We start from the raw sequence: 22,210 nt of genomic DNA on the forward strand, positions 1-22,210 counted from the left end.
GTTAAGAGAGCACTTTTGTTATGTGTTTGGATGCTTCATTGTTGTCTGTAGAGGATGGTATTTGGCTGTTGTAAGCTGCAAAGTTATGATAGTGGCCAATGTGCTAACAGGCGAACAATGCTATGTGTAGCTAACTGTTGTTTATGTGTTTAACGTGGGCGTATACTGTGTAACTGACTGTGTGTGTCAGGAAAAGCTCACAGCTTTCATTTTGATACTTTAAACCACTTACACAAAAAAATAAGAGAGAGATTCATGCGTTTTGCTGCTGTTAATACAGCAAAATAATGTTAAATCAAATGTCCGGCAGTTGTTCTAAATGGCCGGGATTCTTGAGGACTGCCCGTCATTTTGACTGGGGACAAAAAAGTCTAGCAGAAACACTGATACATACTATTCCATAATAAACTCAAAGTTTACCCATGATCTTGTGATCTCTCATCTCCATCTGCTAGGGGCTGCACTTCCCAGCACATTACTCCAGAAACGCATTTAGTGGGTGAGGGCACACACAGAGTATACAGCTCTGTCATGTCAATTTCAACTTTCCCCCCGATGTAATTAAAGTCTAGTGCCTTTATTTTGAAGATGGAGAAACCAACAAGTCTTTCATGGCAGTGAGCGAAATAGGTTTCAAAAATAGATAAGGATGCCATTAATGCATGACTATCTCCACTTTGTAAAACAAGCTCTTTTGAGTGTCCATGTCATCTCCCTATTTTCTTGTTCTTATCCTTAGCATAAGAGAGGAAAATAAAAGGCGATGGGAAAAATGTTGCACTGCATCCCCTCATACTGAGCTACATTGTGCTATAAAGCTAATGGGCTGTCTAAACACTATAATAGGAATCAATGTAACAAAGTAGTTCACACTCTAACAACTTAAACCACCTCTGCACAGCTGTGGTTAATAGACTGCAATCAGGAGGGACAAATAAATAATGAATTGTTTATTATAAAAAACATGGAAATGTGTCTTGACAGGAGTTCCTTGGCGCTTAGACTCCATGGGGAGGTTTTGTCTTGAAGAATATCTTTTCTGAGTGACACCAGAAAGAATCCCCCTATGGAGTCTAGACAATATAGTGGTGCTGAAGGCTGAAGAGACCTCATGGGTGAGGAGCTGATGGCTGATGATTCTGAGAAGATGAGCTGTGACTGTGGGGATGGAGGGGTGCATGAAACGTAAACCTGAGAGAAGAAGGGAGAGAGAGTCATATTGAAAAGGGAACAGAATGGAGATTGGCTTAAAAGTTAAGGAGAGGCCAAAAACAACAACAGCCAAAACAATGAGATACCATGAATTTAGTTACAAAAGTTAAACTGTTAACTATGTGAAGAGCATCAACTGACGTAGAGAAGGCATGTAAAGGGTGTCTTTCAATGCTTTTGGCCTTTTACATTGATAACACTTAGAGTACAGGGACGCTCTGTTACAGTGGCTTTTGCTTCAGCAAATGTCTGAGGAGATTTGAATCACATACTGTAGGGTGAGTAACTGATCACTTAGCCCACTCTGCACAGAGACTGTGAAATTTGGATTGGTCTACTACAGTCTGAGCATAAGCAACTTTGTTTGGCAGATGTAGAGTCACAGTGTGTGTCCAATTATTCACGTTCAGCCCTTTGAAAGTGGAAGATGATAAAAAACAAAACATCTTATGTCTTTCTGAGCCATAGAAAATATTAAGTCAACAGGCACTTAAACTCTCTTCAGTAAGGCCTGTAATTTATTCAAATTCTCCTTCGCCACTCACTCTCACTCTCACAGTTTTTCTCATTACACTGCCTCCCATTTAACTGAGTCCCAGCCACCCCTCTGTCCATCTGTCCCATCATCTTGCTCCAATGCATCCTGAGGGAGAACCCCACGCACATCCATACCAAATAGGCGGGTGGTTATCTACTGTGAAGATATTATTTATCCATCAGAGATACGTGTGCACGTTTCAATCCAGTGTCATATTTTAAACCAATGTCAAGCAGGATAAACTGACAAAAAGAAGCTGTCTTTAACATATGCTTTACAGCATGTCTTTTATATGTAAATGATAAAAATATTGACGGCACGCAGATGGCTTTGTGGTTTAAGTCGCTACCCATGTACGTGGCCGACCCAGGTTCGAATTCAGCCTGTGGCCCTTTGCCGCATGTCTCTCCTTGCTCTCTTCCCTGTTTCCAACTCTATCTACTGTCCTCCTCTATCCAAGAGGCCCAAAATGCACAAAAGTAAATCTTTAAAAGAATATATACATATTGACAAGAAAAACAAAGAGACCTTGATTAATAACAGCCTGATGATGAAAACAAAAGGATTAAAGTAGCAAATACACTATATTGCCAAAAGTATTTGTTCACCTGCCTTGACTCGCATATGAACTTTAGTGACATCCCATTCTTAATCCAAAGGGTTTAATATGACGTTGGTCCACCCTTTGCAGCTATAACAGCTTCAACTCTACGAGGAAGGCTTTCCACAAGGTTTACGAGTGTGTTTATAGGAATTTTTGACCATTCTTCCAGAAACGCATTTGTGAGGTCACAGTGGCGGTGTGCTGCATCTGATGCTTTGCATTGCACTTGGTGATGTATGGCTTGGCTGCAGCTGCTCGACCATGGAAACCCATTCCATAAAGCTCTCTATGCACTGTTCATGAGCTAATCTGAAGGCCACATGAAGTTTGGAGGTTTGTAGTGATTGACTCTGCAGAAAGTTGGTGACCTCTGCGCCCTATGCGCGACCCCACTCCGCCATTACGTGGCCTACCACTTTGTGGCTGAGTAACTGTTGTTCGCAATCGCTTCCACTTTGTTATAATACCACTGACAGTTGACTGTAGAATATTTAGGAGCGAGGAAATTTCACTACTGGACTAGTTGGACAGGTGGCATCCTATCACAGTACCACATTGGAATTCACTGAAGTCCTGAGAGCCACCCATTCTTTCACAAATGTTTGTAGAAACAGTCTGCATGCCTATGTGCTTGATTTTAAACACCTGTGGCCATGGAAGTGAATGGAACACCTGATTTCAATTATTTGGATGGGTGAGTGAATACTTTTGGCAATATAGTGTAGCTGTGCTACTTTGCTGCTCTATCTGCTCTGACTAAAGGTCCAATTAATAAAGCATATTATGATAATCATCTTCAAGTCCCAACACTTCTAAAGGTTTTGCACCTTCAAGCAGTTCTCTGTCTCTCTCTCTCTCTCTCTTTATCTGTCGCTGAGCTGTCATGTGGTCCCCCTCCCTGCTGCATGGAACGTCATTCTCATCTTGACCAGAGGCGGATTCAGTGGTAGATCCATCCTCCTGAAACCTAATCAGCTGGCCCCAAAATTCTTAACAAATGGCTATTTCTTATGTCAGCCACTGATGTGACTGTTCTTCAAGTTTGCCAGCTACAAAGCACATCTTAAACTACATCAGATTGGTTTTACTAACTTTAATTCACTAAATGTGAGCTTTGTAAAAATGGCCCAGTCAACCTTGTACTTTTCTGGACAACAATAATTTGCTTTAAAAAAAGGTATTTTGGGGTTCTGTGAGGGCTTTGACTTGACAAGAAGGATCTTTTTGGATGATCAACACTATTTTGATATTATTCTATTCACTCTTGGCCTCTTATTAACATTTAATTTACATGTCTTAATCGCTGAAAGTATTTTTTGATGTGTGTCTTTGCAAAATGTGCTTTTTAATAGATTTGTTTTTATTTCAAATGCAGTGAAAAAAGGTTGCTTACACTGATGAAAAATTTTCTGCCCAACCTACTTAGAAAAACCTAGGCAACTTCTTGCATAAATTCTGTTTGTAGATTAGCCTAATTAATTTTTGTAAAATTTACTACTCTGTTTCAGTTCAAGAACAAAACAACTGAAGAGAAATTTACTTACATTTTCAAGTAGATTCAACAAGACTGATCTATTTTTAACTTAATTTTTTCTTTGAATTACATGTAATTTCAGTTAAACTCAGCTTGAAAATTAACTCATCCTTCAATGCAATTTAACACAATAATTTAAATTATATTATTTATGATTCCCTCCCACTGGTGGTATTCATTAGATACACCTTTAACACTGCTTGTAATGGAATTAACTGCAAATTTACCCCATCATTGTAATTATCAGAGGATAGTAACATTTTTGATTACACTTCAGACAGGCAGTCAAACTTATTTTCAGAAGTACTCTTTTCAATCATGGCGCAAAAGTGTTGACCATCAAAAACAAAAATAATCCATCAGAAAGATAAACAAAGGAATCCCAGCAGTGATCTCTGTACAACATTCAACATCTAAACTCACCTGATCAGATTTAAACATATCTAAACATATAAACACTCTGCCCCAGGGCATCATGGGAAAATTCTGCCAGCATATCCCCAGATTTGAATCCCACCAATCTGAACTGCCATGTCTTCAGTTAGCAGTTCATCTATTCCTGTTTTTTAGAAAAGCCATTTATCACTAATTTTAAATACCCACAACGCATCACAGGGGACATTTATGCATGGATAATGTAGTGTTCTGCAGTTTTGAAACACAGAATGAAACTGAGTAAAGGTAGCAAAGTCAGACTTAGTTATGTGGATAAACTTGGAAGATTGGCTTACAATACCTAAATTATTCTTGTTTGGGAAAAAAAATCGCAATGTCTTGTATTTTTAACGAAAGAAACTGACTACAAAATTAGGTGTATCTATGTCAGGCTAGAGCTTGGATTTTCATTGTTAATATCACAGATTAAATTAGTGAAATTTACTTTGCAAGATTCATTTCTCTGTGTGTGTAACATTACATTCCACAAAACATCACTTAATCAGACAGCTTTTTTTCTGTGAGCGGAGTAAAAGGCTGGAATTTAGTACCTGACCACTTGAAACTTCTTACAGACTTACTACTAGCTACTGAATCCTGGTTAATTCAGCATCAAAGCTGCACTCATGCCTGATGCTCTGTAGCACTTTCACTGCTAAATGTGCTTTAAATGTTTAACCCAGTTCACTTTTTTTTCCTTTCTTTGTAACTTATCTTTTATTCTTTAATTCTCATTAAGGCAGATAAGTTGCAAATTAGCATTTAGCTATAAACTAGGGCTATAAAATGATGATAATTTTTAATTGCAATTGATCCCATAATTTTTGTCATTACTTACTATTTATCTCCCCTTGTGTGTCCCATTCTGAAATTCCACAATTTAAACTAAACTGGACTAAAATAAAGCAATGCACCTAATATGGACCACAACTAATTGCAATTAATGCTGGCAGTCCTACTGTAAACACTTTGGTACTTGCATGAGGTGGCTTTTCTCTCTATATAAAAATGTATCTGTCCCTTATAAATAACCCATAAATAGATAACAAAATATTGGTATGAAAGTACTAAAAACATGACATTTAAAATGCAGATTAAATTATACTGATCTTAGCTATAGCCAGGCATAGGAATAGGCATGGGTTGCAGGCAGTTTGCATGAGTGGTAATAAAGTTTCCTTGCCTTGTCTTGCCTGAATTGGACATTTTATGGTAAGAAAATACAAAGGTAACATGGGGACGGAGAGAGAGATGAGGCAACTGAAAAACACTCCGATTCATACTGTGACATGGTTATGGTAATGAGTTTTAGACTGCATAAAGTAAATTGTAATGTTCCCCCCTTATGCTGAAATGACAAGAGTATGCATTGACACAAATATCACCACCGATGAAAATGAAAGTTCCTCTGTGCCCACAACTTGACTCCAAACACCAGGAAGTGACACTAATTTCTGTCTCAATTTATGAAAGTGTTCCCCTTTAAACTGAGCATTTATATATCAGGTACCCTCCTGCTGTGGAATCATATTTACATAAATAGCTTGTGCACTCTCACCCATCCGTTACAGCCACAGCTGGCCTCTACCCACCTGGCACAGCTTTCCACAGGGAGGAGGTGGAAAGGTGAATCTTCACACACATGCTTACACAGGAAAGCAGAACAAAGAAAAAAAGAGGTAAATCAAATATGTGTTCATATTTAATTTTTAAACCCACACAGCTCTTGTATTTCTCTGGTTTTTCACTCTGGATGTCGGTCGTCCTCTCTCAGTAAAGTTGCTTTTAATGTCTGCTTTGCAAACTGTGAATAGTAACTTCCCCCGTTGCTGAAGCACAGCTTCAAGGATGACAAGCATAACTGCACTAAAACTAAAGCACATTCACCGATGCAGGTCCACACACATGCAAATACACACGCTACAGTGCACAAAGGTATTCACAGAGGCTTTTCTTTTCATGCTCAGACATCCAACCACTCATGCACTTCCTCCACACTACCCACACACTCTTACACTAACATCCTCACTACAGCACCTACATGCAATTGAGAGGTTAATCATGTTGTACTTAGAGAAGAACATAATTAATGATTATCAAACAAGCGCTGCCATGGTTTTGCAGATTGCACTAAAAGATGAAAAATAAAAGAGAATTCCGCAAAGGGGGGATTTGAGCAAGTAAATCAAGTTTCTGTGTGTGCTCTTGTTCATGCCCACGTGTGTGTGTGTGTACTTATGAATGTGGAATCTGATAATAGGAGGTTGTTATCCCTGTTAGAACAACTAAATGAAAGGGGTGAACAATAAGCTGTAAACAAACAGAGAATATGTTAATCTCTATTAAGACCCCAAGTGGCTGCAGGAAAACCAGCTGCTGGCAAAACAAACATGTGATCTGGGTTAATCAAAGTATCACAAGGAGGTGGACAATTTCTCCTCATAATAAGGGAAAAAAGTTCCTTTATCCATGTACTTTTTAGGTCTGAATCACTCCAAAGCAAGGACAATTGTGTCAAGATCGTTACACAACAGAGGACTATGTTAGCAAGCAATAAGTCATGTTTCGGTATGAAGGCCATGCTAAATGTATGACATTAATATTAAGGAGTAATCACTGCTGTGTGGCTTTGCTGGCCTATCACGTAAAAGTGCCAACACCATGCCCCACTTGTGAGAAACATGTGCTACAACCAGATAACCAAGGTTTCATCTGGCCGCTCCGTTACACCTGTCCAGCCCTACACCTGAAACCCACAGTATCCAGGGTTAGGGTAGGGTTATCCTAACCCTATTGCTGCTGTGTAGTGCCACATGTTAACAAGCCAGGGATCTCAGACTGCTTGCGTGAGCAGCTTGACTCTGTGACGATCCTCTGGTGGCCTGTTTGCTGGTTGTTGTGTTTTGTGTTCTCAGGAACCGGTGGGTGTGGTCTGGCAGCAGTTAGGATTTGCATGTGGATTGAGAACACCTGGGCCAGGTGTCTTGTACCTGAGATTTACCTAGAATCTAAAGAGCTGAAAGTTAGCCTTGACCGCGAGCTGCATGTGTCACAGCCAAGACAGAGCACCATCAGGCTGGATGGAGGGTTGACACAACTCAGGTCATGCTCTGAATGTCCTTGCACATTACCAGGGCATGGGAACATAATCTTTCAAAAAAGAAAAAAAGTCTGTACCTTTAAGATGGAGAAAGGGGTGGATGTGGTAAGGAGGCATGGCTTAGGATACTGTCCAGGTGGGTAGTTACCCTGAGCCCCTGGGTGTGCTGGGCCCAAACGAATCCAAATATCACTGGTGGTCTCCAGACATATCGCCAGGCGTGAAAAGGCCCTTACAGAAAAGATGCTGTCGATCTTAATGTTGGCTACAAAGTGACACTTTGAGCTTGCCAATAACCTCCAGGTCCTGGCACGTCAGGCCCTGTGTTGAATATTTAGCACCCTAAATGATAATAGTTAAGCAGAGTACTGTATGCTCTCATTGGTATAAGCATGTCGCAGTCCTGGTTTCACTTTTTAAAGTAAAGATTTATGGCATTTCAATGGAGAAAATCACTGGTGGGAGGGCCAGAAAAAGAGCGATCGAAACCACCAAATCGGGAGATAAAATACCTTGCCTGGACGCCCCGAGCAAGATGTGAGGGTGAACTTGCAAGACAGCATCTGGTGGCTGGGTTTCTCTCCTTTGGGCCCAGCCAGGTTCAACCCAAATGAGTGACATCACCTGCAGGGAAGGGCATGGTGACAGGGTGCAGAGCAAAACAGTGGCCAAGAGAGGTGCGATATTGGTTTCTGTTTTCATGGGTGCTATTTTCAAATTGTGTTGTCTAGGAAACATTCACCTTATATACAGGTGTAGCCAGTGAAACTGCAAACTGCATTTAAAGTAACAAGGGGAAGACTCAAAATACTAGAGTGCTGAATGCTTCTTTATTGCTTTAGCACTGGTGGGGCAGGGTTTTCCTAGTCTCAGTGAGTTATTAATCCCTCATTTGGAAATAGCCAAATCCTTGAGTCAGTGTAAAAATGTTTCTTAGCCTTTTTGCCAACCTTTATACTTTGTTTACTCCTAATTTTACTTCACATGGCTTTTAATCTGCTGCAGATGATTGCTTAGACAAGTACTTCTCTGAAGTAAAATGTCAGCATGATGTCATTTATTGAGAAAATTCAATTTGATTAAAACTTTCAAATTAAAGCCAAGATTTTTGCTCAAGGTACTGACACTTATGCTGTTAAAAAGCATTTTATCATTGGAACACAACAGAATGCTCAAAGCATTACAAACAGGACAGTTTTGCTTACAGGCTGGGTGTAACTCTTAACAAGGACATAGGTGGTTAATATCTGATTTCCTCTGAAATTCCCTCCAAAATAATTCTTATAAGTAGACAAGATCATAATTAAAACAAAGAAACAACAAGGCATTGACTGAACTGAATAACCTTTTGAAGGGTAATTTAAAGATAAAATACAACAGCTAATACAAGCATGGCTGCTTAGGCCACCAGGCTGATTCGTTCAGATTTAATAATTGGGCACAAATGGTTTCTTAAGGGAATTACAGTGGTTACATAACTAACCTAATAAAATGAAATGGCATTCTTCTTCCCACAGTGCCCCCTTTTTTGTATTTCACCCATCCACCGTTACCTTTATGTCACTTCATACTCCATAATTAATTGGCCTGCTTTTTGTAATTTAAGTCCTGTTAGGCCAAATGAGGATAACCCGTCAGGAGGCTGATATCAGGTCAGATTCAAAAGTCCCCAGCTAATTATAAAGGTTAGAAAAGGAGTTTCAGCAGCATGCAGCCTCTTTCCAGTGCTTGTTAGTCACTTGCTGTGCTTATTCCCTAGCCCAAATATAAAAGAGTGAAATAAACAAGGTGTAGTTTCCTGCAGCTACAGCACTCATGCTTATGTATCTGTATTTTGAATTGCTAAAGTGCTTTTAAGTATCTTTTAATGCCGGTATGTGCTCATGTTTATCTAGCAGGGATTGCTGAATATTCTCCTCTTTCTCTTTAGAATAACAAAGTATCCACACAGCCCATCACCTTTAATACATTAAGCTTGTCGCCTGCATGGGTAAAACATGCAAATAGGGAGCCTCAGACACAACAATTTAAATAGTCTGATGAAAAGGTTAGCAGAAGAATATGCAACAGTGTGTGAAACAACCCAGCATCTCAATGTGAATGAGGGATTTCTGAACTACACCTGACCTCAGACATAAATAAAATACCTAAAGATATGAGAATAAACAGACCATTACTTTCAAAATTTGCAGAAGCTTCCAGTAAATCCTGAAATATATGATACCCAAGACTTCACACCATGGTTTAAATAAATTCTGCCTTCTGGGGATGAAAGGATTTACCTTGAAAGTTTGAATAAATCCTGCAGATGTCAAGACAAGTTCAGCCCAACAGGTAAAACAGTTAGCACTTACAGGATATTAGCATAAAATCAGCCACATTAATGCTTCCGCTCTGGTTACGTGTCATTTTAAATCTTTTCTTTTTCCCTACCAGCTGTACCCACACTAGCCCCACATTACATAATACGTTATTTCCCATTTCCAAAGATAACTTTTGCCGTGCATGCTCTAATCCTGTTTTGATTTGTTCAGTAATGTATTACAGCTCAGCCCTTGCATGCATGAGGCTCTGTGGATAGCACAAACGCTAAATGAAATCTTAGCTAACAAGACAAGAGTGCACTCGGGGACACATCAACTTCTTAACCAAAAAGGATGGAGTGAGAAGATGATCAGAGTAATGAATATTCCCTCAGTGGTCCAAGCCATCTAACCCTAAAATTCAAATGTTGGCAAAGAAAACTGATAACATCTTTAGAGGAACCTGTCAATTAAATTTATGAAACCATGTGTAGGCCTCATGATATATAAGCGTTAGGCAAATTAATTTCTTAAATTGGATCAACTGCTGTTGTGCAAGAGAGCATTAGCATCATTGTATCATTAGCAAGAATCACATCATTGTGTGCCATATTTTCTCATTTGCCTTAATGAATCTTATTTAAACTATTTATAGACTAACACTGAAAAAACAACATTTTTGGACCTACTAACGAATTGCTTCATTTAACCATTGTGTGGTGTTTATATTTTTTGTTATTCAGCCAATGTTCATGAGTATTCTGGACCCAGGGCAATTAGGGTTTTAAACTGATACAGTCATAAAAATTTATGTGAAAATTCTCAACAGAGGTCAGGTCAAGTATGGGAGTATATGCAGGTTTGAAGAGAGCAGAAATCTCTAGCTTGTAGTTAAGAGGGCAACTTTATTAGACCGACACATTTCGGCATGTAGCCTTCATCAGGGTCATCAAGAACCACGTTGTGAGCAAGATTTAAATAGGGTAGTGTAAAAACAGAAAAATGGGAAAAAATTCAAAATGATACTAAATTGCAAACATGTAACCAATCAGAAACAGCCACATATGCATACCAGCCAATGGGGTAAAAGCACAAATGGGATGGATTAGCGATTATATGGTTTATGACCAATAATCAGTAGTGTTTTCACTCTACCCTTTTTAAATGTTGCTCACAGTGTGGTTCTTGATGGCCCTGATGAAGGCGACATGCCGAAACGTTTCTGTCTAATAAAGTTGTTCTCTAAACTACAAGTGTTGATAGAGATTTCTGTTCTCTACAAGACTCTCTCCATCCTCCATGCACCTTGGAAGTTGGTGAAGTTGGGTCAGAGTTATCCACTTCAGCATATGCAGGTTTGACATTTCACCACGTCAACCTTGGTTCTGTATTGCTCTGGCCTCCTGATGGCCATCCTCCAGGCCTGTGCCAGGCCTATGCCTCATCTGTCAAGGTAGTTTCCCCAAAGCTGTCATTCCCTATCAAGAAGCTTACCCTTCCCATCCCTGCTCTCCTAGCACAACAGCATTAGCCATATGGTCTTGCCAACGATATCTAAAGATGTGCCGAGGAGGAGTTGTCACAAATTAGTTCTATCACCAGTCAACGTCCAGGCCTCACAAGGGTATAGTTAGACCAGAAGGACCAAGGACCAAAACCCTCTGACTTTTGTCTGCACGCTCAGATACTGGAAATGCCACACTGTTTTGCTCAGCCAATCCAACATCCCATGCAAGAATCCCAAGTCTGTGTTGGATCTGGGCCTGGAGGTCAGCAGATCAGTGGATTAGGTAGGTGAACTGCTCTGCAACTTGGGATACGGCAGCCAACACAGGTGAAAGAGGGGTTGGCATCCCTTGCCTCTGGAGCCTCAGGGCACAGATTATGAACCCCCATGCCCTAAACTACATTGCACATAAACACCTACAAATGGAAGATCTTCGCAGGGGCAGTTCTTCTGACAAGCAACTATTAGAAGAGCAGCATGCCACATGAAAGCGGTGAGGTAAAGCCCTTGGGACCCTCACTGCCAGATGAGTAGGAAATCCCTGTGCAACAAGAGTCACCAGGTAGGTTGGTGTCATCGACCAGTTCTCAACTGTTTCAGCTTAACCCTAGGCAGACTTTCTGGGTCTGCGCCTGGAACAAGACCTCTCTTCTTCACAGAGTTTTACTGTAACCTAGTTCAAGGCAATGTAGAGGGTTTTCAAATTTCAATCACAATCAAGATGTGGATTTAAAAAAACAAATCTGACACAAAACACATTAAAAGCCCTGATGAACAGATATGTATATGTATATCTTGATTTTTACTGTGTCTTCCTGTCCATCTTAAGTCCACACACGGCACCTTGCAAGTGTTGCCACTGGCTTCAGCCTAAAATAACTTACATACACAGATCAGGAATTTTACCTAATATCTACACTCATATAAATTCTCTCTCTCTGTGATCTTCATATCCTGAAAAGGGCCGCAGGATGCAGGGGTTAGCACTGTTGGCTCATGGCGAGAAGGTTTCTGGTTCAAATCCCAGTTGGACAGAGAATTTCTGTGTGAGGTCTGCATGTTCTCCACACATATCCGATGGTTCTCTCCAGGTACTCTGCCTTCCTACCGAGGCTCACTGGCGACTCTAAATTGAGCGTAGCTGTGAATGTGAGTTTGCCTGATAGATTTGTCTCTACATGTGATTGGCTGGTGACCAGTCCAGGCTGTAACCCTGCCTCTCACCCACTGACAGCTGGGATTGGCTCCAGCCCCCCACAGCCCCAAATGCGGTGTAGATAATAGATGGATATTATGAAAGTTCTGCAAAGCTTTGCCCCCTTCAAAAATCATCTCCAAGGCCTTCTAAGCAGAGAATGTTTTTGCCATCTGTATTGACTGTGGTAAGAAGCCACACGGGCAAAGCTATTTATTTGTTGCACCCTGCCCCCAAATTGCACCTGGGATAGCTTGTAAGAAAACATAGAGTGGTCTCTACAAGTCAGAGGGTAAACTACGTGGGAATTTTGGAGCAGAGATGTGTATACAAGTGCCTGAAATGAAGCAATGTTGTATGGGAATAGCAGTTGTGGAAAGACATATTCACACAAGCATGCACACATCCATTTACAAATACCCATACAAACACCTGTAAGCCTGGATAGCTCAGTGGGTTACAGCACTGACTTTGGCGCAGGAGAATCACAGTAAGGGTGACATAGGTGAAATCTAGGTGGACTCTTGGGCAAGGTCCTTAATGCTATTTGCCATAGCTCAGGATGAGTGATTCGACCAATGATAGAGCCATACTGGTTCAGATGTCACCCGGGTCAACAAGGTCCCCATCAGGTGTTAGGGAATCAGGGCACTCTGATGAAATGTGGGCTACTAGAACAAGACATACATGGACTAGAGTGGAGAATAGGGTACTACTGGAGTGTTACTACACTAGCAACACTAGTGAGAGGGGACATATGCAGAGAATGTGGGAAGAATGGGTTCTTCAAAATACCACATCTACCATAACTAAAAAAAACACCTACTAGGTCAATGTTTGAATATCCGTAATACAAAGTTGCTTTTAAAGTTAGAGATGGATGAGGTACACAGTCCTAATGCTAATATGTGTCTATTTGTGTTTGTAGGTGTGTGTGAGAGTGGAAATGGAAGTGAAATTTTGGAGTCCTCTAAATGGTCCTTGGGTTTTATCTATTGATATCTTGTGATCCCTCTTTTCTTCAGTCCTACGATTGTTCAATGCATTTCTCCTTCTCTCTCGCCAACCAGTTAACCGGTCTGTGGTCATATAAAAGTGAATGGTTTTGATGTTGGATTTCCTCTGGCTAGTCCTCAGGATGTACATGACTGGAAAATTTTTCTCTCCTGCTGACTAACCATAAATCTAATGCTCTTTCTATCCATCAGTCCATCAATTTTTTGATCTGATGATCCCTCTATTCTTTTATCTGCGGATCCAACGATTGTTTTGATGTTTCAATTTGCTCCATCTCGCCAGCCAGTCAACCATTTTCTGTCTGTGTGTGTCTCTGGGTTGGTATTTTGTGTCTGGTGTGTGTGGAGAATTAAGTTGTTTAAGGCATGGCTGGGGGGCTGTATCATCAGAGAATTGGGGTTCATATTCCCTAGCTGACCAACCTCCATCCACCTATCCATCCATCCATCCATCCATCCACCCACCCATCCATCCATCCATCCACCCACCCACCCATCCATCCACCCATCCATCCATCCATCCATCCATCCAGCTTTGACTTGTTATCATGGCTAGCATTTCTCCTCTGCAGCCTGAGTTTGGGAGCAGGATCTGTCCTTCTGTGTTGACCTTCTCTACAGCCAAGACTGTGCTTGAAAGATTGAATTTGGCTCCTCAGTCCAGAGACTTGGCTACCATGGCAAAGTGAGAGACTGGCTGTGGCCACATGACTGGCAGCTGTATAAAAAGCAAATCAGGTACAGCCTCATGTCCACAGACCATTTCCACCTGCTTACCATCTATTTATCTATCCATAAAGTTATGTGAAGGGTAAATTTTGCAGTAAAAGATGAAGTGGGTAAGGAAGAATTGATGAGTGAGGGGTTGTAGGCTTAAAGGCGGGTTGCATGCAAAGGTCTAAGGAAGACAGTAAGGGTTCAGGTACAGTATCAAAGAATCGTACAGCAGATTTGTGAGCGCTGCAGTGATGAAACTGAGTGATATGTCAGTGTCTATTGCTTTATCCTTACTGTGAAAGCCACATAGCTACATGGACTAAAAACATCAGACAGTTGTTGTTAGGGGTTCTTAATGAAATGTTTTCAGCATTTGTTAAATTTTATATAATGGACATCATTTGCTTCACTTTAATTTAGCTTTGGAATAAAACAGGAAGTGCACAGTACACAGGCTTTTACCTTATAGTGAACACTTGAGGCTGACTGACCACACAGAGGACTGCAATATTTTCCAGAAATGGACTTTAAAAATGCTCATTATTCTGGCTGCTTCAAGTGATTTACATGGTAGATGTCCAATATGTAAAATGTAACTAAAGATAAGATCATCCAAAAAGGCACCATTATCAGTGGCAGTCAAAACATTAAGCACAACTTTCAGGAGCTGTTTTAGGATGTAAATATGATTTTTATTGTTATTTATTTTTATGCATGCTTTTTATATTTGGGTTTTTAAAACAGATCTTTCTTTTATTGGGATTTTTGTTTTATATTGATTATTGCAGTTTTAATGGTCTTGGTTTAATGGCATTATTTTTGAACCATTCTGCCTTGTTGAGATTATGATTTTAGATTACTTGCACCTGTGTAGCTTCTGCACTGACAGTTTAAAGCACCAATGAGGTGCAGGAACAGAGCCGCCAAATCCATTTGGTGGCTGGAGGGAGTTTCCAAGTCAGTACTCTGAGTTCAGGGGGCAGTCAGGATGATATATTACCAGAGGTGGGTAGTAATGCATTACATTTACTCCATTACATGTACTTGAGAAGTTTTCTGAGAAATTCTACTTCTGAGAGTAGTTATTGGGCAGAGTGCTTTTTACTCCTACTCTGTTAATTTGTGATGAAAAACTATACTTATACTCCATTACACTGGGCAATACACTAGTTGCTACTTTTATTTGTCTATAATTTATTTTCATTAATTATTTTTTTTACTCTCAGCTGAGCTCTCACAGCAGCGTGAGGTAAAATCCTCAGCATCACAGAGTAAACAGAGGAGTGACCCCTCCCCTTAACTATCAACAGTTGGAGATAATGGCTGAAGATGTAATACCTGCGTCTCCTTCAGAGGAGCATGTTCATCCCTGGCCCAACATCAAGACTCTGCCCTTCAAACGACGAGGAACAACAGCCACATAATGTGCTGCCTACTGTGTCTACCTAAAACGGTGGAAATCTCAAGCTTCAACTTACCGTTATGGTAAGTAAGCTAAACAAGCTAATGACCGCACTGCTAGTTAGCTAAACGTATAAGTTCAAATCTCTGTTTTAACTTACAGACTGCAAAGTTGTGTCAGTGAAAAATGATGTCATGTGTCCAACCACCTCTGCAACTCTGCCACAAATGTGATTTTATAGGCATTATTTAATGTTACGTCATGGTGATATTATTATCATGTGTGTGTGGCATATCTCTAATATCAGTGATTATACCTAACATGGCTATAACGTGGGGCTAGTGGGCCAATGTTGTCTTTGGTTTGGTTTGGAGGTAAAAAGTAACAATTAAATAAAAAAAGGGCAAAAAGTCAGAAATGAGGTCAGTTCAAAAGATTGATTTCATAAATATGAGCCAAAAATCATTAACACATGATAAAATAAATAGCCTATTATGTGATTCAAAAGGTAAGAACTGCAAGGTATAAATTCATGTATGTGAGATCAAAATCATCATGTAGAAATAAGATAACTATTATGAGAGAGTCTGTTTTTTTCTCATTATATTGAATTTTTCATCCCATAGTTGTGATTAACAAACATAACTTGACCGCTGCTTTGAGTATTTAGATTAGTTTTTGTTTTAATTTCTTTTAATTTCTATGACAATGTGCAAATTACATTACTACCCCTGAATATGTCATATTGAAATAAGTTTTAATAAATTGCACCAAATGAATTTACTCGCTACTTGAGTAGTTTTTTAATAAGGTTGTTTTACTCTTACTCAAGTACTTATTTTTAATTATTATGTTAAGTAACAGTACTTTTACTTGAGTACTGTAACTGTATACTCTACCCATCACTGTATATTACACTGTAATCCCAGAATTTCCAAGATGCAAGATGAACTGGAATGCACCTTAAGTGCTGTTTAACCTAAAGCTGTGAGTATGTCATGTTAATGTCCACAACATATCAGGAACAGCAGTGCCACAGACTGTGCTGGAAAGTGGGAAGCATTTACTTGGAAGGCCATCAGAAATAAAGAAACTTGTTGATATTAGGCAACACAACAAGTGTTTGACATCATGTATTGTACAAAAGATCACAGATAGAACGACAAGAGAGGGAGCTGGACCAAAAATGGTAACTGCAATGGGCATAGCATGTTGCTAACAGCTAACCACAGTGACGTCTTCACTCGAAAGTCACGTCTGACCATTTAAGGGAGATTTGGTGTTTTGAGAAATGAAATCAGGCTGAGGCTCTAGTAGTAAGTGAACAGAAGGAATACAAGCTGGATAATAACAGCCGCTGTGATAGGCTAGTTATTGCCAGCTAACTGGCACTTGCAGATCAGATCAATCACCTCATGGTTCCAAAGATCGTCTTGCCTACTTATCTTGTGGTGTGCGATGGGTTATGAGTGACTTTTTCCCTCTCTGACCTAGAGAGCCATTGCTATCGGCTTCCAGTGCAACTAAACTCCACCTGTAGCTACTGCTTCAGTCTCCTTAGAGGCGCTGACTAGTCAGGTCCGTTTTCAGACCTGGCACAATTGTTTCAGACAATGCAAGATTAATTTTCCAGATGACAGACATGGAATCTTGCCAATCCATCTGCTTTGGAGGGTTATTCTCTCATGACTTGAGTTCATGTTATTGTTGATTTTTAAGAAACTGTTAACTAACAAACTATGCAGGGATCTCAAATATCCTTACAGGTGAGACAATCTCACAACAGTCCTGTATTCTGCAGCGAAATATCATGCTTTCCGTCTAGTTTCACACTTGTTACTCCAAGTGGAGGAAAAATTTTCCTTTTCTCTGTCACACCTGGATATTTTCAATTACAGCAGAGAGCTGAGCCAGCACACTCCTATTTGCAAGTTTGCAACTCTTACTGTTAGCAGGCTGCAGCCACGGCACACTGACATTTACTGAACAGCAACTTTTAAACTTTCACTCCAGTGCACTCACCTTGATAGACTTTGTATTGACTGGGTTTTTCTGTGGTTTTCTCTGTCACGAATAGACTTTCAGAACAAAGCAATCTTTATGCATTTTGTCTCTTTGTTTGCTCAGACATAACAGCAGACGGAGTAGAAGGGGGGCAGGCAGGCTGTGATAAGGAGTTACAGTGCCAGTACTACGTATAATTTTCATAAAATCACTTCAAGGCTGAGGCTTCTTTGAAGACGTAAAGCTCTTATGGGTAGTTTATCTCTGGTTATGCAACAGACTGAAAATAATATTGATGCCTCTTTATAGCAACAAAAGAAAAGAACAGCATGTTGATTGATTTGACATTGACTATTTCTAGTCTGGTATTTAAAGCCCAAAATTCCTACTGTTGGAAAGCTGTCAGGCAAAAGTGAGCAACAGCACACTACTACAACAAATTTTTTGACATTTCCCACAACAAAGATTCTTGATAAGTGATACTTGATTATTGAAATGAGCAGGATAAGTCCAAAAGTTTCTCAAAAAGGCTTCAGAATGTATTATGCTTAATTATAAAGGTGTGGTATCATCCCATGCAAAAACTTGTGTAAAACTAAAACATGGCCCAATTAAATATAGTCTGCATAGTTATGTGCTCAAGATTATTGTGTTATTTTCCATGCATGACAAGAGAGTAGAAACTAGTCTGTGCCCTACAAATGAATAGACTGTTTCAGGAGATAAAAACAACAATTGTTTGCTTTGTGATAGCATGAAATTTGGTACAGTTATAGCCAAAGGCATTCCAAAGAAAACTGGATATTGGGGCATCAAGAATTTTCAACATGGTGCCCATGGCAGCCATTTTTCAAAATGGCCACCAATGATAACCGTTTTCTCATCAATTTTCTGATCAGGGATGATAATAAAGGATGATGAAGAATTAAAAAAATAAAGAATACTTATCGTGACAGTAGTCGTGCGTTACAGACAGTGTAATAGAGTGGATGTTGAAGCACAGCCATGGCACACTGGTGACACCACTGCTGTGAAACTCAGCATGGGGTTCAGTGTCAATACATTAGCCATTAACGACATTATTTCTGTAGTCAGTATCAATCTACTCCTTTTATTGATAGTTTAGTGGTAACATAGTTTAGTTTCCTAAATGCTATCTAATGTTAGTCCCACATCTAGTTGATATTGTGCATATTTAGATGTAGTTAGATAGCTGCACCTGAATTGACAGGATGTGCCAGCGCGGGAGAGCCGAGCCAAGAGTAACAGGGCTTTACATGACTTCATGTAGTTACTCTGACAGATCGCACAGGAATTAAATGGCTCTGGATGAACGATCGGGTAAGGTGTAGGTCAATTTTTACATCTGAACCTAGTTGTATCCAATACCTGAATGTGTGTTTCTGCAGTAAGGTGGTAAGGTGGTAAAAGGATAACCCCTCAGCCTTTACTGTTAGACAATGTCAATAAAATTGTTGAAGAACTTCAAACTTGTGACTGTAAATAGAATAATTGTAAATAGTTCTTTTACTCTTGTGATCAAAAACATTGATAGGAAACTCAATTCAAGTTTCAAGTTTATATAAAACTCTGTGTAAAATGTAAATAGTTCTTCCAATCTTGTAATAAAAAACACTGATCTGAAACTTATTTCAAGTTTCAAGTTCATATAAAATCTAGTGTAAATTTGAAATGGTTCTCTTGCTCTTGAGATCAAAAGAATTGATCTAAAGCTCTATTCTGAGGTATCTCTAATTTTCTAATAGACAACATATGGCAGGCAGCAACTTTTGTTCAAACTGTATCAATTTCAGGCTTAAAAAAACAACAACCTCAACCTTAATTTCCAATCCATCTTTTCAATGTCTATGTGTCATATGAAATTGCAAAAACTAAAACAACCCCTGTTTAAGCCACATCCATTTCTGATCTAAGCCCTGCCAATTTCTCACCTAACCTCCACCCTCTCCAATGGTATGGTAGACAAATTAAACTAATTAGGTCCTTAATATCAGTAAATATCCATTCCTAATAAGAAAATTGATAAGAATACGGTTACGGTACATTTTGAAAAATGGCTGCCATGGACACCATGTTGAAGACTCTTGATGCTTCCATATTCACATCTTTTGGAAATGCCTTTGGCTGTAAGTGTACCAAATTTCATGCTTTTATCACAAAATGAACAATTGTTATGTAATTTCTACTTAAGCTGCCCCACTATTTTACATACTCACATAACTGGCTGTTGAGCATAGTAATGAAGAGGGGTTTATGTTGATTTTCTGAATCCACATTTTATGTCAATAAACATAATTTTTTCAACATAATATAAAATGTATAATGTAATTAGAAGGCTTGGCCTTTGGATATTTTGGCCCTCCACCTGATTTCAGAATTTGGTGCTCCACTGCCCCTCACAAGCACCACAGAATTGTGAGAAAAGTGAGGCCAACAGTTCAGCCAAAACACACTGAAGAATACGTTGAACAGTGGCAGGATACAGTTGAACTTTCTGAGGAAATACTGCCGTCTTGCATGAGTTGTTAGAAACTACAAACATGCTGGACAGTGCAGAACTTTTAGGCATGTTTGGGGCAAAAATTGTGGCTAAGGTGGCGTGAGGGCACCATCAGGTAGGAGGGAGGATTGACACAACCCCAGTCGTTCAGATGTCTTGCATATTACCAGGAGCATGGGAAAACAAAGTTCACACCTTTAGAGTGAGGTAAGGGGTGGATGGGGTGAGTAAGCATGGCCTACTATCTGGGCAATTAGTAGGGTTACCACAAGCCTCTAGTAGTGCTGTGGATGTCCCAAGGGCCTGAAAACCATGAGTGGTCTCTGGGCATATTACCAGGGGTGAAAAGGCTCAGACAAAAGAGATGCCACCAAGCGTGACCTTGGGTGCCAAGTGACACGTGTTTTGGAATGTGTCAAAGTTGTCTCTGGCTGCCTTCTCTGCTTTCTCCAGCCCCAGGTAGTGGCACATAAGGCCCCTTAATCACTGAATCCTGAGCACCCTACACACCTAAAACTTGTGCACATGACTGTATGATATTAGCTCACCTGGACACAAAGATGAACAACTACAACTGAACAGCTGGGTGAAGGACAGACAGCAGCAACAAAGGAGTTTAGGAGGTCCTTGTGGGACAGTGACCTATGGTGGTTTTGTTTTTAAATGTTCACTTCAACGTAACAGATTGTTGCATATGCCCTCAAAGGAAGGTATCAATTATAAAATGCCACAATAATGGATTTGAAAAAACTACAGTTGTTCTGCCATGAACAAGACATTACCATTGTATGCATTAAATATATGCATACAAACACTTTATGTGCTATTTCATGCATGTATCATAGGCAAATGATTTCTTCAAAGCGCATATCTTTATCAAAGAGTAATTGAAATGTATACTTTAGAAACTGATGTTTGCCTCTGAGATTAATAATAAATTGTGGTGTTAAAATATTAAGATACAGTTCATGGAGTGTAGTGCTTAACTTTTCACCTCTCTCCATCTGCTGCTGTGTATCTGTGAGTTTACTGCATTAAATTATGCTGTGTGATTAGACAAACAGCCTATGGCCAACAAGCCTAACGGCACAACCTGCCATCAGTATGTAGAGAAAAGGACAATCACATATTTGATGTTAAACAGGGTTTCAACTCAAACTTTGTCTTTTTTTCCAGTCACTGGCATTCTGTCCCTGTTTTCTGTGGCATTTGTCACTGTGCTGACCAGCAGTCCAGCCTTATAAGACAGTAACTTATCTCTTTGAAAGAACAGGATGACAAGTGAGCAGTTAGTCAGAGAGCATGGGTGTCAGACTGACAGGGAATGTGAGTGAAACAGATTAAGGGTTAAAGTTGACAGTCAGGCATGTATTTATTCATATTCCCATATAGCTTATACTTATACTTTTATACTAACCCCTCCTAAGACTCGTAAGAGATTTACATTCAAAATGGATCCAGATTATCGTATGTAAAACATGTAAGGTGAAACTACTGTATGATGAAAAAAATGGCATTAAAAAGTGAAATGCAAAAATTCTTGTGAATTCTGCAGGAGAGAAATAAATGTCATTTCACGGTGCACTGCACCTGCTTTATGTTGAACATATGATGAGGTGTTTGATCTTATCCTTTGAAAATCAGGTGCATTACTCTCTCTAAGCTAAATGCTGTCTGACCTTTGTGAGGCCTGACTTTCAAGCAAAACCATGGTGACTCAGCGCTTAACCCCCTAGCCTTTTAAATATGCAGCAAAATGCTGTCACTGTTAAGCTATGCTACAGCTGGTAGCTAACGACAGGAAGTGCCAAAGTCGTCTACATGACCTACATACCGAAGGCTTTGGTTACACCAGCTTGGGGCTAGGTGTTAGCTGTTTAATATGCAGGCTGGTGGCATTAAAGGGGTATGGCTGCTGGTGCTGTTATTAATATAGAGCATAAGGCTGGTGATGCAGAGTGCTAAAGCTGCTAGCTGTGACGCCCAGGGAAATCCCTGCTGCTGACCTTTCACTGACAGGATGAAACCTGACACAGAGACACACACATGGTAATGAGGGTCGGGGATAGAGGAGAGGAGGGAGTTAGTGGGGAGACAGTGGTGATGGGAGACGCAGGACAGA

At 39.9% G+C, this 22,210-nt stretch overlaps 1 long non-coding RNA gene across 1 annotated transcript in view; it reads right to left on the minus strand.

Annotated features, from left to right (window-relative positions):
• Positions 1–982: 982 nt before the first annotated feature.
• LOC121527204 overlaps positions 983–22,210 on the minus strand; it is a 30,716-nt gene continuing 9,488 nt past the window's right edge. The window contains exons 2-3 of the long non-coding RNA XR_005993382.1: positions 5,916–5,968; positions 983–1,191 (exon numbers count right to left, since the gene is read on the minus strand). This is a non-coding gene — a long non-coding RNA (uncharacterized LOC121527204). The remainder of the gene's footprint in view (positions 1,192–5,915; positions 5,969–22,210) is intronic.

This window comes from Cheilinus undulatus, linkage group 2 (genome assembly GCF_018320785.1).
Source record: "Cheilinus undulatus linkage group 2, ASM1832078v1, whole genome shotgun sequence".
Taxonomy (NCBI): domain Eukaryota; kingdom Metazoa; phylum Chordata; class Actinopteri; order Labriformes; family Labridae; genus Cheilinus; species Cheilinus undulatus.